Consider the following 16,333-nt stretch of genomic DNA (forward strand, 5'->3'; position numbering starts at 1 on the left):
TTGGTCTCAATACAATAATTAGTTATTAAATATGAGAGAAATACTTATTTCTCTCAGTATATTGATGCAAAGAAACAAATGATTTAATGGAAGTGTAAAAGATTTAAAGGAAGTTGTACTCATTTTAGAAATAAACTGAGTCACAAGGAGGTGAAATGACTTAGCTAAGGTCACTAAGGTAGCAAGTTGTAGAATCAGGTTTTGAACCCTGTCCTAAGAACATCAAACCCTCTTTTCACTCAGTATGTACTGGAAGACCTTATGTTCAATATGTAGACGAAGTAATGAAAGAACAACTGGGCAACAATGGGGAGAGAGGCCATGAGTGGTAAGGAATTGGAGGATTTCATTTCAACTTTAGTGTGGAAGTTGAGTCATGCAAGGAAGCAACTGAAAGGAGTAGCAGGTGCAATGAAGGATTTTTGTTTATTGTTTTTAATACAAGGGGCAGACCTCTGTCAGAGCTAAGTTCCTCAATTCAAACCTAGAAAAGAACTTAGACAAGGCACACAGAAAATTTACAGATTGAATCATTTCCTTTAGTCCAAAATGGGTCTCCCTTCCATTCCCTATAAAATGAGACTGTTGGTCTAGATGACTTCTAAGACTGTTTCTAGATCAAAGCACTTTCCAAATCCCTGATTCTAAGGATGATTTGGGGGCTATCTTAAGGAAGCTCTGGTCCAGCATATTTCAGAATGTAGGTGGGTTCAAAGAGAGGAAGGGAAATAAGCTGACACTTAGTCTGGTCTATTGAAAGAGAGCTTCTGGAGAGCCAAGATGGAGGAGTAGAAAGACACACATATGCTAGCTCCGAACCCACAGCCCATAAAATATCTGTAAAGAAGAACTCCCAACAAATTCTGGAGCAGCAGAAGCCACAGAACAATGGAGCAGAGGAGATTTCTGTTCCAGAGGGACCTGAAAACCTCTTGCCAAAGGTCCGTTGTGCCCCAGATCTGGGCCGAGCCCAGCCCTGCCTTGGCCGCACAGCACCGAGAGGAGCAGATCAGAGCAGGCTTCAGGGATGGAATCTCCAGCAGCCGTGCAGGTACCTCCACCCACGGGCCCCAAAGTTTGGTGAGAGGATCTTCTTGGCTTGCCAAGAGGGGAGTGGGGTGCCCCCGTGGCTCGGGCCCCCTTGGGAGGCAGCAGCAGAGGGGGTAGTAGACCTGGGCTCCCCAAGCAGGCAGGAGCTCGGATCCATTGTTGAAGGTCTCTGCGTAAACCCTTGAGGTAATTGAGCCCCGTGAGGTGGCCCTGCCCCCACCCAAGCACCTGAACTTAATCTCACACTGAATAGCAGCCCTGCCCCAGCCAAAAGCCCTGAGGCTGGGAAGCAGCATTTGAATCTCAGACCCCAAGTGCTGGCTGGGCAGATCTGGAAGCAAAGTGGGTGTGAAGAGAATACTCAGAAGTCAAGTCACTGGCTGGGAAAATGCCCAGAAAAGGGAAAAAAATAAGACCATAGAAGGTTACTTTCTTGGTGAACAGGTATTTCCTCCCTTCCTTTCTGATGAGGAAGAACAATGCTTACCATCAGGGAAAGACACAGAAGTCAAGGCTTCTGTATCCCACCCAATGGGCTCAGGCCATGGAAGAGCTCAAAAAGGATTTTGAAAATCAAGTTAGAGAGGTGGAGGAAAAACTGGGAAGAGAAATGAGAGAGATGAAAGAAAAGCATGAAAAGCAGGTCCACACCCTGCTAAAGGAGACCCAAAAAAATGCTGAAGAAAATAACACCCTGAAAAATAGGCTAACTCAACTGGCAAAAGAGGTTCAAAAAGCCAATGAGGAGAAGAATGCTTTCAAAAGCAGAATTAGCCAAATGGAAAAGGAGGTTCAAAAGCTCACTGAAGAACGTAGTTCTTTCAAAATTAGAATGGAACAGATGGAGGCTAATGACTTTATGAGAGACCAAGAAATCACAAAACAAAACCAAAAGAATGAAAAAATGGAAGATAATATGAAATACCGCATTGGAAAGAGAGCTTCTGACCTTTTATTACTAGCACAATTGAGCTTTTAGTTTTTTTTTCAAATTTCATTCTAAATGTAGTCATTATTTAAGGGCTATTATTATACACTGTGGTTGTGCTAGGCCTCTAGCTCTTCTCCCTCTTACTTATTTTGCTCAGTGTCGGATTATTTCATTGTTAATTGACACTCCCCAGAAGAAAGTAGGAAAACTGCAATTCCTCCCCTTCAGAGAGTGTCTCTCTCCCTCTACCACATGGAGCTATTCTGAGCAACAAGAATTAATCCTTCCTCACCATCATCATTATCATCATTTCGTATTTAGTTTCATGATTAATATCACTTAGGATTTTCTTATGTATACCATTAATTTTTGGAACCATTCAGAGGCTAATACACTGTGCAAAAGGGACTCACAGTATGTCCTTGGAAGAGTAGGTGTTCCTGAGGGTAGCAATCAACTCTGATTGGTTAACAATTAATGAGAGATAAAGATATTCTGTTGTTGATGCAAGAGGATAAATCACACTTTTCCTATAAAGAGCTCAGCACATTTTCTGTAATCAATCAACAGACATTTACCAAGCAACCAACATATGCCTGGAACTGTGCTAGGCACAAGGAACAAACACAAAAACAAAATGAAACCATTTGTGCTAAATGTCTTCCTATCCATGTCCTAAAGAGCTCATGTGATTTTCTGTAGTCAGCCAGATTCTATCTTTATAGATCCACAGAACATATTATCTGGAGTTAGGGAGAGGAAAGGAAAAAAAATATTCCTTTGACTTTCACTCTAGAGGCATGGAAGCTAGTTTTCCATATATAATCTAAACCTATAGATGGTTCCCCACTTAGAATTTTCAGCTTAAGAAAGTTTGTGACTGTGACTGGAGAATACGGAGAGTTAGGTAAAAACAGAGAGTAAGTACTTTTCCATCCTTGAGTAACAGAGGCTTAATATAACCTTCCCAAAGTCATACATTTATTAATGGAGCCAGGAGTCTGATCTCTTGATTTTCAGTTAAATGTTGAATCTGCTCTTATCTTCTTTTGAAGATATTCTGAGTCAGTCTTTTTTTTATTTTAAATTTTTATTTTTAGTTCTGAAGTTTTATTTCTAGTTCCAAATTACCTTCCTCTCCTGTTTCCTACCCACTGAGGAGACAAGAAATACAATATCCATTATGAGTATGAAATCATGCAAAACATTCCCACATTAGCCATGTTGTGGAAAAAAAGGAAAAATAAAGGAAAAAATATGCTTCATTCTGCACTCAGAGTCTATCAATTCTCTCTCTCTAGAGCATTTTTCATGATGTTTTAGGTTTTTAATCTGTTGTAGGTCATTGTACTGATTAAAGTATTTAAGACTGTCACAGTTGGTTATTATAACATTGTTGTTACTGTGTAAAATATTTTCTTAGTTCTGCTCACTTCACTTTGTATCAGTTCTTATAAGTCTTCTTAGGATTTTCTGAAACCACCCCATCATTTCTTATGGAAAAATAGTATTCTGTCACAAACATATATCGCAAGTTGTTCAGTCATTCTCCAAGTGATTGGCATCCCCTCTTTGCTACCACAAAAAGAGCTACTATATTTTTCTATATATGGGTCCTTTTCTTTTGATTTCTTTAGCAGAGCTACCAATGGTATTACTGAGTCACAGACTATGCACAGCTTTGTAGTCCCTTGGGCATAGGTCCAAATTATTCTCTAGAATGGTTGGACCAGTTTGTAGCTCCATCATTAATTGATAATGTACCATAATAGGTGCATTAGTGTACTACATCCACATCCCCTTCAGTACATCATTTTCCATGTTTTCTGTCATAGTAGCCAATCTGATAGGTATGATGAAAAGTATTTTAGAGTTGTTATAATTTGAAATTCTCTAATTATTAGTGATTTAGAGCATTTTATATGTGACTATTGATAGCTTTGACTTCTTCTGAAAATTTCTGTTCATAAACTTTGACCAATGCGGGGAATGGTATTTATTTTTGTGCATTTGTCTCAGTCTTTATGTATTTTAGGTCAATATATTTTACTTTATCTATTCCCCTCCCCTTTTTAGGCATCAGTATGTAGAGGTAGTACCCATATTGATGACATCCCCAATTCATCAGAGCATCAAGGGATAGTTCTTTTTCAATAGGATATATAGAAACTGTCCATAATGTTGGATTTTCATTTTTATATTTTATTCTAATTTGGTGTTGATTTCAGCCTTGAATCTAAGGAGTTCATGGTCTGACTACACAGGTATTCATGGGGCAATTACTCTATATTAGTAACCAACCATTTCCTCTCTGTTAAGATACACTTGCTTTCTTTTGGGGGGTATTATTTAACATTTTACCTCATACAGTGATTTCTGATTCCTCTGGAGGAAAATATAGTCCTGCTATATGGATAAGAGTATAGTGAATGGTGACTTGACTTTTGTCCAACTTTGTTTTTTGATACTGAATCATATTTTTGACATTTTTCACAGTCTTCCTCACCTTCTAACTGAAGTAAGAAAGTATTAAAGTATGTGCTACTGCAAAATAATGTCGATGATTTTTGCTCACCTGGACTAACCCTTACTATGACAGAAATAACAGGGAAAGTTCTAGCAACCATGATGGCAAAACCAGAAGTCCCCTTCTAGATGAACAGAACTCGTTCTATCCCTAGTACTCATATTCTGTGCCAGCATTTTACAGATGTTGAAAATTTCAACATTTGACAATCAGCTCAGTACCTTTCTAACACTGTGGATTCTCTTATATTTATCTCTGTGTGCTTCTTATCCCCCTATTAAACAGAAAGTCCTATGAGAGAAACAGCTGACTCTTATCTAAACTTTGCATTTCTTTTGATTCCTAGGAAAAAGCTTGGCCCATAGTACTACATGCACTTTATAAATGTTTGGTGATTTGAACTGAACTAGTGGTTGTCACAATCCTTTGAGTTGTGGAAAGGCCACTGTAAAAGTACCAATTTTCATTCACTCAAGTACTTTTCAATTGACTCCTTGATGTACTTGTAATTAGATGGCCATAATAGTTATTAGGCATGTCTACTTCAATACATTTGAAGGACTTCCCATAGACAAAAGCAGTACCTATCTTTTTGTAATCAAATGGAACATTGCTGAAAAATTTAGTAATTCCAGTTTGTTGTGGCAATAATATAAATAGCCTGGTGTGAGTTGAGTGATCATTTCTGTGTTCCATTTTATTTGACCATATGCTTTTCTTTTGAGGAGAGTATAGAATGGATAATATGATTGTCATTTTACAATTGATCCAATTGAGATTAAACTATTTTCTCAAAATTGTAATAAAATTGAGTCAGTATTCAAACCAGGACTTGAATTCAGGTCTCTTAATTGATATTTCTACATCTTTCTTGATAGATTCTCATGTTTTTTTCAATAATGAGAGAAGCAACTTTTATAATTATTCATTTTATAGTAAATTCCCATTGTCTAGAATGGTTGGAGAGTAGTTTAATATTCTGATTAACTGAAATGATCTATATTAAGCATGGCTTACTACTTTTATCTTTTTATTTAAATTTTGTATTAAAATCTTAATATTTACCATTAATATAACCAACTAAACTTGCTTAGTAACTGTACTTACCCTAATTCATTTTAAAGCATGAAATATCATAATATTGTGGTCACTCCCACTAAGTCCTCATCAAGATTCTTTATCTAGTCATTATCAGTTATGTTTCTTCTTATCTTAGTTATTTTCAAAAATAATCTATAAACTACAGTTTGTAGATCATACAATCTAAGAAGATTTTATGATTCATCTCAAATAACTTTAAGTATGATTTGTTAAATTCTTATTTCTGTATTCATAGAATCATAGATTTACCACTAGAAAGAGGAAGGAAAGAAGAGGCATTTATTAAGTGCCTACTGTGTACCAGGTACTGGGCTAAACACTTTACAAATATTATCTCTTTTGATCTGAGTTCATCCAGTTTAAACGTCTCTTTTCTTGATGGAAAAACTGAGGTTCAAAGATATTAGGTAATGCCCAGGGTCACACAACGTAGTAAGTGGCAAAGCTGGAATTTGAAACTAGGTGCTGCCCAGCATTCTTTCCAGCACTCTAGTAATATGTCCGTTACTCATTTTTTCAGTGACGTAATACAACTAGATATATTTAATATGGAAAATTTTAACTCAGTAGGCTATGATCAGAAAGTACTTCAGGATTTTGTAGTCACAGGCTAATAGTTAAGAACATTATCTATCCCTGTACTATGTGTTAGTTATTAAGTGGCTTTGTGGAATAGTGAATAAGAGTACTAGACCCCGTGGCGTCAGGCAGACCCAAGCTCACATCCTGCCTCTGATACATACCAGTTGGGTAATTAATTATTGAAAAAGTATTTATTTGGCATTAACTATGTGCTAGGCACCGTACTAAGTGCTGGGAATACAAAAAGAGGCGAAAGCCAGTTCCTGCTCTCAAGAAGCTCATAATCTAATGGAGCTTATAATGAAAAAAAAATGATGGGCAAGGCCCTGAATCTCCCTGAGCCTCAGTTTCCTTTTCTGTTGAATGGGTGTAATAATATCAATAGGGCAATGGATTGTAAATCTAGAAATAGAAGGGACCTCAGTCACCATGCAGCCCAACTGCTTCATTTTACATGTGAGTAAACTGAGGCTCCAGCAAGTTAAAATGATTTGCTCAAGTTCATACAGGTAGGAAGTGTCAGAAGGAAGATTTGAACCAACTTTCTTTAACTCTAGAATCAATATTCTTTTCACTGTACCATGCTGCCAAATTTAGAGTGCTTTACAAGTCTCTGTTATGGTTATTTAAATGATGTATTGTCAGAGATTTAGATTTGGAAGAGTCCTCAGAGGTCACCTAATTATAGGATCATAGATTTAGAGGTACCAGAGGTCATCTGTTCTAATTCCTTCATTTTACAGGTGAGTAAACTGAGTCTCAGAGAGATAAAATGATTTTCTCATGCTCACATAAGAAGTATGAACTAAGTCGAAATTTGAACCCAGGCATGTAACCCTCAATTCAAGACTCTTTCGAGTACACACTGTTGAACATAAGCTTCATCCCTACTGAACTCATTCCATGTCCTAGAAGTTACTTTTAAAAATAAATTCCCAGGATCTGCTTTTTTATGTATCATTGGATTTTTTCTCAAGAAACAGTTTTAGCTACTTGAGCTTTCTCGTTTTGTGGCTTTTCGGTAAAGAAGAGTTTGCTTTAATGCCTTTAATTATGACTAGGGAGGGTCATAGCTTTTCTCTTCCCTGGACAGTATAAAATGTGCCAACAGTTTTCTAGTCCCGACAAGGCTCATCATTCTTTATAGAACACCACTTGGTATCTCATAAGATCTCTTTCATTTTTGAAGGACTTAAGCTTCTGTCAGGCAACCAACTTTTCAAAGCTGACCCCAGAGGGATTTTTAACCAGCAAATTAATAGATTCACTGTTAAAGTCTTTGGAAACATTGTTTTCATGATTCAGTAGAGTAAAGGCAGAGTGGGGTTCTCCACCCCTCCCTCACCAAAAACATTCTTTCAACTGGATAGCAGATCTCCAACAGTCTTTCTAAGGGCTTTGTGTCGGATGTGAAGGCAATGTAAGAAGTTTTTCATCTCAGACTTAACGTATTTGGATGACAACTAGATAGGAAACTTTTTTGAAGTGGCATTAGAAACTAAACATTATGTAAAGCCTACAGTGCCTTGCGTCAGGGGCTTGAATTGTTTTGGTTAAAAGATCTACAAAGAAAGAGCTAAGATTAGCTGGAATGTCGGTTCCCCCTCTCCTGCTATCAAGTGTCAGAGCCTTAGTATTGTTGGTAGAAACTGGGCTTGCATTTTCCTTGGACACGTACTGATGACAGCACCACTGAAGCAACTGCTTTGAACCCTGAACTTCATTCACAAGGTAAATCAGGCAGAAATTCCAGTGGGAAAAATGAGGATTTGCTGTTGGGGTGGTGTGAGGAGAAGCAGACTGAATTGTCTCAGAAAGAAAGGATTCAAAGATGGAAGTGTAGGAAAGATATAAAACTATTTCTTTTTTGTACACAATCCAGAGCCCACACTGATGTAATCCTCTAGTTGTCTGTAAGTTTAATATGGGATTGAATGTTTTTCTGTAGCAAGAGTGCATCATTATATTTTGCCGGTGGGTTTGTACCTTAGATTTGTGAAAGAATGTTTTGAGATTGTTAGAAATACATTTAGGCTTCTAGCTCACTATCTTAGATCTGAAAGATCTCTTCGATAGACTGAAGTCACCTTGTCTGTGATTTGCAGATATAAAGGGAAATTAACATATTATTCAATTTTCAGAGAAGGGACACAAAGTAGTCTTTATGTCGATAGAAACTTTCAGAATTGATCAATAACTGCCTTTTCCCCATTCCTGGAAGGAGGTGGTTCATTAGTTCCTACTGAAAATGCCAATAAAACTGGTGCCTTGAACTAAAATCAAGTTATAAGACTGCATGTATAGAATGTGAACAGCAGAGTAAGGCATTTCTAGTGTAGTTAGCAGGGAATAAAAACGGAGACAAACCCGAGGAAGCATGAAGTGCCTTTTAATTAAAGTTTTGTGAGCATTGTTCTGGAAGCAGTTGCTGCTGTGTAATGTGTCTCATAGGAATAAGATCAGTACAGGTGAACTCTCTGATCAAACCACAGCTGCCTGGTGAGGGAATTCTTGCTGCCCATTCAAAGACCTGGAACCTTTCTCCTTTGTGCCCTTACTGTGTATTCAGGCAGCTTGTGTTAATGCACAATGGTCTTAAGGAAAGCAGAGTGGCAAATATTTAGAATGTTTTATATGTGTTTGGGACTTTGCTTCTCCACCATTGGTAAATAGTATATTTCCTACCCAATCTGTGACCTTTTCAGCTAGCTCTTTCCTTGTTAAACACACACTCATTTATGTGGGTGTTTCCTCTCCCTGCTCCGAATAGCTGCTCTTTCTTTGCCTGCATTGTACTTCATTCAATATAGGGTAAGAATGTCTGGTGCATTTGTGGAACTAAATAATTAAATATTGTTTAATATTTTAAAAAATCAAACAATTTCTACCTGCAAAATCCTGTTCAAATATCTAAAACTAATCATAGAATGTTTGAATAGAAGGATGTTAGACATCATGTAATTCAACCCTTTTATCTTGCAACTGATAATAATAATGATAGCTAACACATAATACTATGCGCTAAGTGTTTTACAAATGTTTTACCAATGTTCCCTCATTTGGTCACAACCTAGTAAGGCAGGTACTGTTCTTGTCTCCATTTTGCAGATGAGGAAAGTGAGACACTGAGTCTAAGTGACTTACTTAGGATCACCTACCTAGTAGGCTGTATTTGAACTCATGTATTTCTGACTCCAAGATTAGTGCTCTGTCTACTGTACTGTCTAGCTAGGGAAACTGAGGCTCAAATAAATAATATTTTCCTCCTCTTATTCTGACAAAAGAAAAGTGTGCCTTATACAGTGGGTATTATTTATTTTTGATGGGCATAGCTTCTCAGCTCTGGTATCTCATAGAAAAGCACAGGTTGGTTGAAGAATTGCTTTAAGGTACAGAGTTTTGGTAGTTTTTAATTGGGACTCACTATCGTTTAGGAGTCTATAGGACCAATATGTTATCACAATGCTCTACAATAGGGTTATTGAATAAGAAAGAGAAGAGATTGCATAACCTGATTTTATCTTAGACTAGGAATGTCCATGTGACAATAGTAATAATCATTAGATTACTAGGAATAACTTTAGGTTACAGCATAAAATGATACTGTAGCCAAAAACTCATAAAAATGTGGTCATTAATAGTCAACTTTGATTGATTTGAGACTGTTGGAGGCAGCAAAATACAGTGCAACATTCCTGAACTTTTTATTATATTGGCTCAACTTACTCATGAACAATTAATATTTCTCCAGTTATTTAGATCTCTCTTTATTTGCATGAATTGTCTTGTAATTGTGGTCATATAATTCCTATGTGTCTTGGCAAGTATGCTCCCATGTATTTTGTATTCTCTGCAATTATTTTAAATGGAATTTCCCTTTCCATCTCTACTGGGTTTTATTGGTAATATACAGGAGTGCTGATCATTTGTGTGGGTTTATTTTATATCCTGCAACTTTGCAAAAGTTGTTAAATTAGTTTTTTAGTTGGCTTTCTAGAGTTCTCTAAGAAATCTATCATATCATCTATAAAAAGTGTTAGTTTTTTTGCCCTTTCTAGTCTATGCTTATCCCATCAAATTGTCTTCTTGCTATAGATAGCACTTTAGTATAAATTTGAATAATAATGGTGATGCTTTCTAGACTTCTAAACCTTTTGAACTTCTTGCAACTTGCTGAAGGAGTCATCCATCTCACTATCCTTCAGCCAACCATCTGACTGCCCAGATACATATATTTAGCTCTATTCAAGAAGTAATTATTGAATGTCTAATGTTCTTTCCTCTTTCCTGTGTTCTGATGACCTTTTGCCTTCCCTTTTTCACAGGCAAAAATGGGTAGAAAGGGAGTAAGGAAACCTGTACACTGTGAGTACCAAGGACTCTTTGGGGATCACAGTGGGACATAGTAGTCCCATGGACACATAGAAAGGGAGTATACAAACTTGCCCTTTCTGTGATATTGAGTGAAACTGTTAAGATTTCTTGGTGTCTGAGTTTCCCTCCCTTTGAATTAGGCATAGTCTCTCCCACATGGAAATACTTTAAGTATAAGTTAGATTATGTATGATAAATGCTTCTCAGGTGAGAGTTGCTATGTTATTTCAGCTGTACTATTAGTATTAGCAATGATAAAATGAGTAGAATAACTCAAACTTTAACTGTAATGGAGAGAAAACAGGCAGCTACAGATTTCCAGCAGAACAACTGGCATGGTGGCATAGTAGACAGAAACCAGGACTCCAAGTTAGGAAGATAAGAAGTCTTGCCTCTGTCATGCACTAGCTGTGTGTGACTCTGGGCAACTCACTAAGGCAACTCTCTAAGACTTTACATTTCAGAGAAGGTGCCAACTTGCGTTGGTAGTGAGAATATCTTCATTTGGTGTTCTCTATACCAATGAAATGAGGGGTCCAGCCCCTAACTCATCCCATCCATTTGGGGCCTATATTGAGGGGCAGGTAGGTGGCACAGTGGATAAAATGTCAGGTCTCTGATCAGGAAGACTCATTTTCCTGAGTTCAAATATGGCCTCAGGCACTCGCTGTATGACCCTGGACAAGTCACTTAACACTGTTTACTTCAGTTTCCTCATCTATAAAGTCAGCTGGAGAGGGAAATGACAAAGCACATCTTTGCCAAGAAAATCCCAAATGGGGTCGCAAAGAGTTGGACATGACTGAAAATAACTAAATAACAACAATATTTACCTGATGATCATGAACCCCTGTGAAATAATTGACGAGTAATATTTTACTAAGGTAATGATTATGGGGCAATATAAATGCAGGTCTTTGGGGTCAAAAGTTCTGGGTTCAAGTTCTGCCTCTATCACTTATTTGTCATTTGACCATGGGCAAACCATCTGGCTTCTTGAAGTCTTTTTTAAAATAGCACTGTGGAGATAATAATGCTTTATTGGCACTTGATAATACTTTATTCTTTGGCACTACATGCCTCATAAGGTTATTATGAAGAAAGGACAACTTAAGTGTGAAATATTTTGTCAAGATGATAATATAACTACATTTTCTTACTGGGAAGAAAGAGCTCCTAACTCAGGGATGGGAATGGGGATTAGACAAGTTCTCTTTTGGGGAATGTTGTGATATTGGATAGAGGAATTAAGATAACCTGGGTTCAAATGTTGCCTGTAAAATGGAGATGATGTCTGTATTGACTACTTTTTAGGGTTGTTGTAAAGGACTAAATAGATTAAACGCTTGTAAGTGTTTACAAGTAAACAAGTAGCACACTTTTCTAACTTTAAAGCTTTATTCAGCTGTTCTTACTGTAACTTTTGCTTCCTTCTGTGGCCATACCTTCTACCACCACCAATATGTGACTTGATCTCAGTCTTCAGAGACAGCATGGCACTGTAGAAAGTTCTAGATTTGGAGTCGGTGACCCAGATTTAGTTTGTTCCCTGTGTGACTTTAGGCAAGTCACTTTTTTTCTGGCCTTTTGCTTTTTCATCCCTGAAATGAAGGGATTAGCTTACCTCCAAAGTTCCTTCCAGTTCCAAATCTATGCTCTTATGTGATACAATGATTTTAGTTTGCATTCAGAAAGAAAGTGAGGCTGAGTTTAGAAAAGAGATATAATGGTCTTGTTGTACTATATATTGGTGAGACCACATATGGAATATTGGCTTCAGTTCTGGGTGCCATATTTTAGGAAAGAGAGTGACAGGTTGGAAGAAATCCTGCAAAAGGAAACCATAATGTCATATGAGCATAGATTGAAGAAGGAATTGAGGATGTTTAATTTGAAGATTAGTCATCAGATATTTGAAGAGTTGTCATGTGGAAGAGAGATTCTTTTTTTTTTTCTTTCTTGGCTGTAGAGAATGCAACTACAGTCAAGAGACATAAACTATAGGGAAGTGGATTTTGAATCACTCTATGGAAAAACTTCCCAACAATTGAAACTGTCAAAAGTGAAATGGGTTGTCACAGTAAGTAGTGAGTTTTCTATCCATAGTTTTCAGGTGTAAGGGTGAGAGCAGATGTCATGTTTCCAAATCTAAAAATTTTTTTTCTTTGAAAATGGTTCCCTGAATAAAGGTCTAGGATTTGGGGGGTTTGCCAAATCATGGATGCATGCTGCTAGACATGAAGTGGATTATTTCAGGGAAAATAGACAAGTCATTGAAATACTAATCTTGCTAGAAAACACAATTAGAAAAACCATCTTTAGAGTCATTTAATATCAAGAGTGAAATATCTTTGTAATTTCCAGAGGGTACTGACGATATCTACTATGACTTAATCCACAATCTCCAAAATGGAACAGAAATACTATTTTGGAGACCATCTTATTGGTAGGGAGGAGAGTACAATTAATTTGTCTCTATTTAAATTGAGGGAATATCTCGGAGCTCATCACACTCAATGAGATTGTCTAGTTCAGTGCTTTGAATCATGGGCCATCAACCCCTGGAAACTGAGGAGTTATGGCAAAAAGTCTTGGAAGCCATATGTGCATCTTTATTTAGTTTGAGTACAATATGCAGTGTGACTCATATAATAAATAAGCAATCTTGCCTTCTGTTGGCTGAATAACATCTTTTTAACATCAAAAAATTTCTTGGACTCCACATGTAGTTGTGTATTTATCTCTGCCTATTAAGAAAATCCACAAAGATAAAAAAAGTTACTATGAACTCAGAATCTCTTTTAAGTGAATTTGCATTTTATTAGCCACACCATTTGAAAAAGTAATAAATATATGTATGAGACATTATTCAGTATATAGAAGGTGACATCACGCTGCCTGTTTCTATATCCCTCATTTTGCAAAAAAATAAAAAATGGGGAGTATAAACTATTGTTGCTTATATAATTTGTAAATGTGAGAGGCGTCTAGTGGTTAGAACCTCAAGCATGGGATAGATCTAGGAAATACAGGCCTGCCTTTATTTATTATTGGGATTTCCTGTTAAGAAGGGGTTATGGGAGACTGCATGATTTTCATCATGTCAGCAATGGCAATGGATTCTTCATTAAAGGACTGAGTATCTGAAGACTATTTTGATTTTAAATATTTCCTTTGAATATGATACATATGGAGAAATCATATTACATAAATTTAAAGGATGACAAGGAAAAGAATTAAGTGCCTTAAGAGTATTTTATATGCATGTAAAGAGTAGTGAGGGAAATAATCAATCCAATGTAGTGGAAGTAATCAATAATCCTCTCAGGTTAATTGGGTAAAATATGTGAACAGCCACTTCAAAGAGATAGATCAATAGGGAGGGCAAGGCTGTCTAGAAGAGTACAGGTGACTTCCTACCAGGATCACCACAGGCTGTCTGGGAAATCATATTATAATCATTTACTCTCTCTTGTGCTTTAGTTCTTTCTCAAAGCTCCCAACCTATTTCCAATTCACTTGCAAGTCATGACATCACCGTTCTGATGACATGATCCTCTTTGGAAACAAGGACAAACAGCAAATAAACGAGTGATTCCTGCCCCCCAACCTTCTCGATACACATAAAGCAGATAGTTGGATTTCCTACTTCACTAAGAACACTGAAACCATATAACGAAAGCCTCTTCCATTTCCCTCCTCTTTCTCCCAAAACCATCTCATCATGATCGTTGATTCTCTCTTTCTTTTCTCTATCTCAGAAGGCAAAACCTCAATTTTCCAAATACTGGTTTCCTTGCTTCCTCCCTCTTACAGAACTTTACTTCAGATTCATGACCCTATTAGTTGTTCATCTGCAAAATGAGGGAATTGGATTAGTTGACCTGAAAGGTTCTTTCTTGCTCCATGGTCCCATATATATTTTTTGATTTCTCTCTCCAGTAGTTTCTTATCTCCTGTTTACACATATGTTCAGATCTCTTGAGTATTTAAAAAAATTCGCATATCAGAAATCTATTTTTTTTCTCCTCTATCTGTCATTGAGGGAAAAATGAAAGAAATTAAAAAAAAGAAACCATATAACAGATATGTGTGGTCAAAGAAAAGGAATTTTCATGTTGTCTATGACCAATATATGTACGATTCATTCGGCACCGAGTCCATCACCTCTCTCTCTCAGAGGTTGGTAGCTTTATTCATTGGTCCTCTAGAATCACGGTTGGTCACTGTGTTGATTTGAGTTCTTCAGTCCTTCAAAGTTAGTTTTTTTTTATGGTATTGTTGTTATTACATAAATTGGTCCTGGTTCTGCTCACTTAACTATGTTCCAGTTCATATAAGTCTTTTCCAGGTTTCACTGAAACTGTTCCTTTCATCACTTCTTACGGCACAATAATATTCTTTTGTACTTATGTACTACAATTTGTTCAACCATTTTCCAATTGATGGACACTACTTGAGCTTTTAATTCTTTGCTGCTACAGAAAGAGTTGCTATAAATACATTAGTACTTATGGGATCTTTTCCTTTTTCTGTGACATTGGTGTGTAGTTGAGGACATACTTTCAAATTGCTTTTCAGAATAGTTGATCCAATTCATAGCTCCATCAAGAGTTCATAAATGTATTTATTTTCCTACAGCCCCTAACATATTTGCCATTTTTCTTCTTTGTCAACTTTACCTCTCAGATGGGTGTGAAGCGAAACCTCAGAGTTTCTTTAATTTTCATCACTCTAAATATTAGTGATTTAGAGCATATTTTCTTTAGACTTTTGATATCTCAGATTTATTTCTTCAAAAATTGCCTGTGTCCTTGTCCAAGGTCAATTGGGCATTGGCTCTTGTTAAAATCTGAATCAGTTTCTTATATATATCTTGGAAACAAAGCAGTTATTAGAGAAATGTATAGCAAAGATTTTCCCTAGTTACTTATTTCTTTTCTCATTTTAACTGTATTGGATTTGTTTGTGCAAAATCTTCTTAATTTTATGTATTTAAAATAGTCAGTTTTATCTTCTGTGATCCTCTCTATCCTTCATGTGGTTATGAACTGTTCCATGAATCAGAAAGATAATTTCTTTCTTGCTCTTCTTCTTTGTATGTAATGTCATACTTTACATTTAAAATATATACCCATTTAGAGCTTATCTGGATATTTAGTGTGAAGTGTTAATCATTGCTTAGTTTCTTCCAGACTGCTGTCTAGTTTCCCAGGTCGTTTTTGTTAAATAGTAAATCCTTCCCTAGCATCTGTGATCTTTAATTTAATCAAACATTAGGCTACTCTATGCATTGACTTTTGTAAGATGTGCATTCTATCTGTTGCACTGATAAAGCTCATAGCTTCTTAATCATACAAAGTGATTTCAATGATTACTGGATTGCAGTAGAGTTTGAGATCTGAAATTGGTAGGCTTACCTCTTTCTCACATTTTTTACATTAATTCCACTGAAATTATTGACTTTTTGTCCTCTAGATGAATTTTGTTCATTTTTTTCTTGTTCTAAAAAGTAGTCATTAGAAGGTATGGCGTTGAATAAATAAATTAATTTAGATAATATTGTCATTTTTATTATATTAGCTCAGCCTACCTGTGAGCAATGAATGTTTCTCCAAATATTTAGATATGACTAAATTTCAGTAAAATAGCTTTTGTAGTTGCATTCATATAGTTCCTGTCTATATGTTGATAGGTAAACTCCCTAAAGTTTTAAATATTCTCTAGTTATTTTAATGGGATTTATATTTCTGTTCCTTCTTGATTGT

The 16,333-nt window shown here is 36.4% G+C and overlaps 1 protein-coding gene across 10 annotated transcripts in view; it reads left to right on the forward strand.

Moving 5' to 3' along the window:
- PDE4D (phosphodiesterase 4D) overlaps positions 1-16,333 on the forward strand; it is a 1,946,032-nt gene that overhangs the window by 90,412 nt on the left and 1,839,287 nt on the right. For 2 of the 10 annotated variants that reach the window (XM_072599365.1, XM_072599358.1), the window contains exon 1: positions 5,783-7,922. The exons of the other annotated variants lie outside the window; for them this stretch is intronic. The gene's annotated coding sequence lies outside the window, so the exon portion shown is untranslated. Of the gene's footprint in view, positions 1-5,782; positions 7,923-16,333 lie in introns of those variants that run through there. 10 annotated transcript variants of the gene reach the window in all.

Source organism: Notamacropus eugenii, chromosome 4, assembly GCF_028372415.1.
Source record: "Notamacropus eugenii isolate mMacEug1 chromosome 4, mMacEug1.pri_v2, whole genome shotgun sequence".
NCBI classification, from domain to species: Eukaryota; Metazoa; Chordata; class Mammalia; order Diprotodontia; family Macropodidae; genus Notamacropus; species Notamacropus eugenii.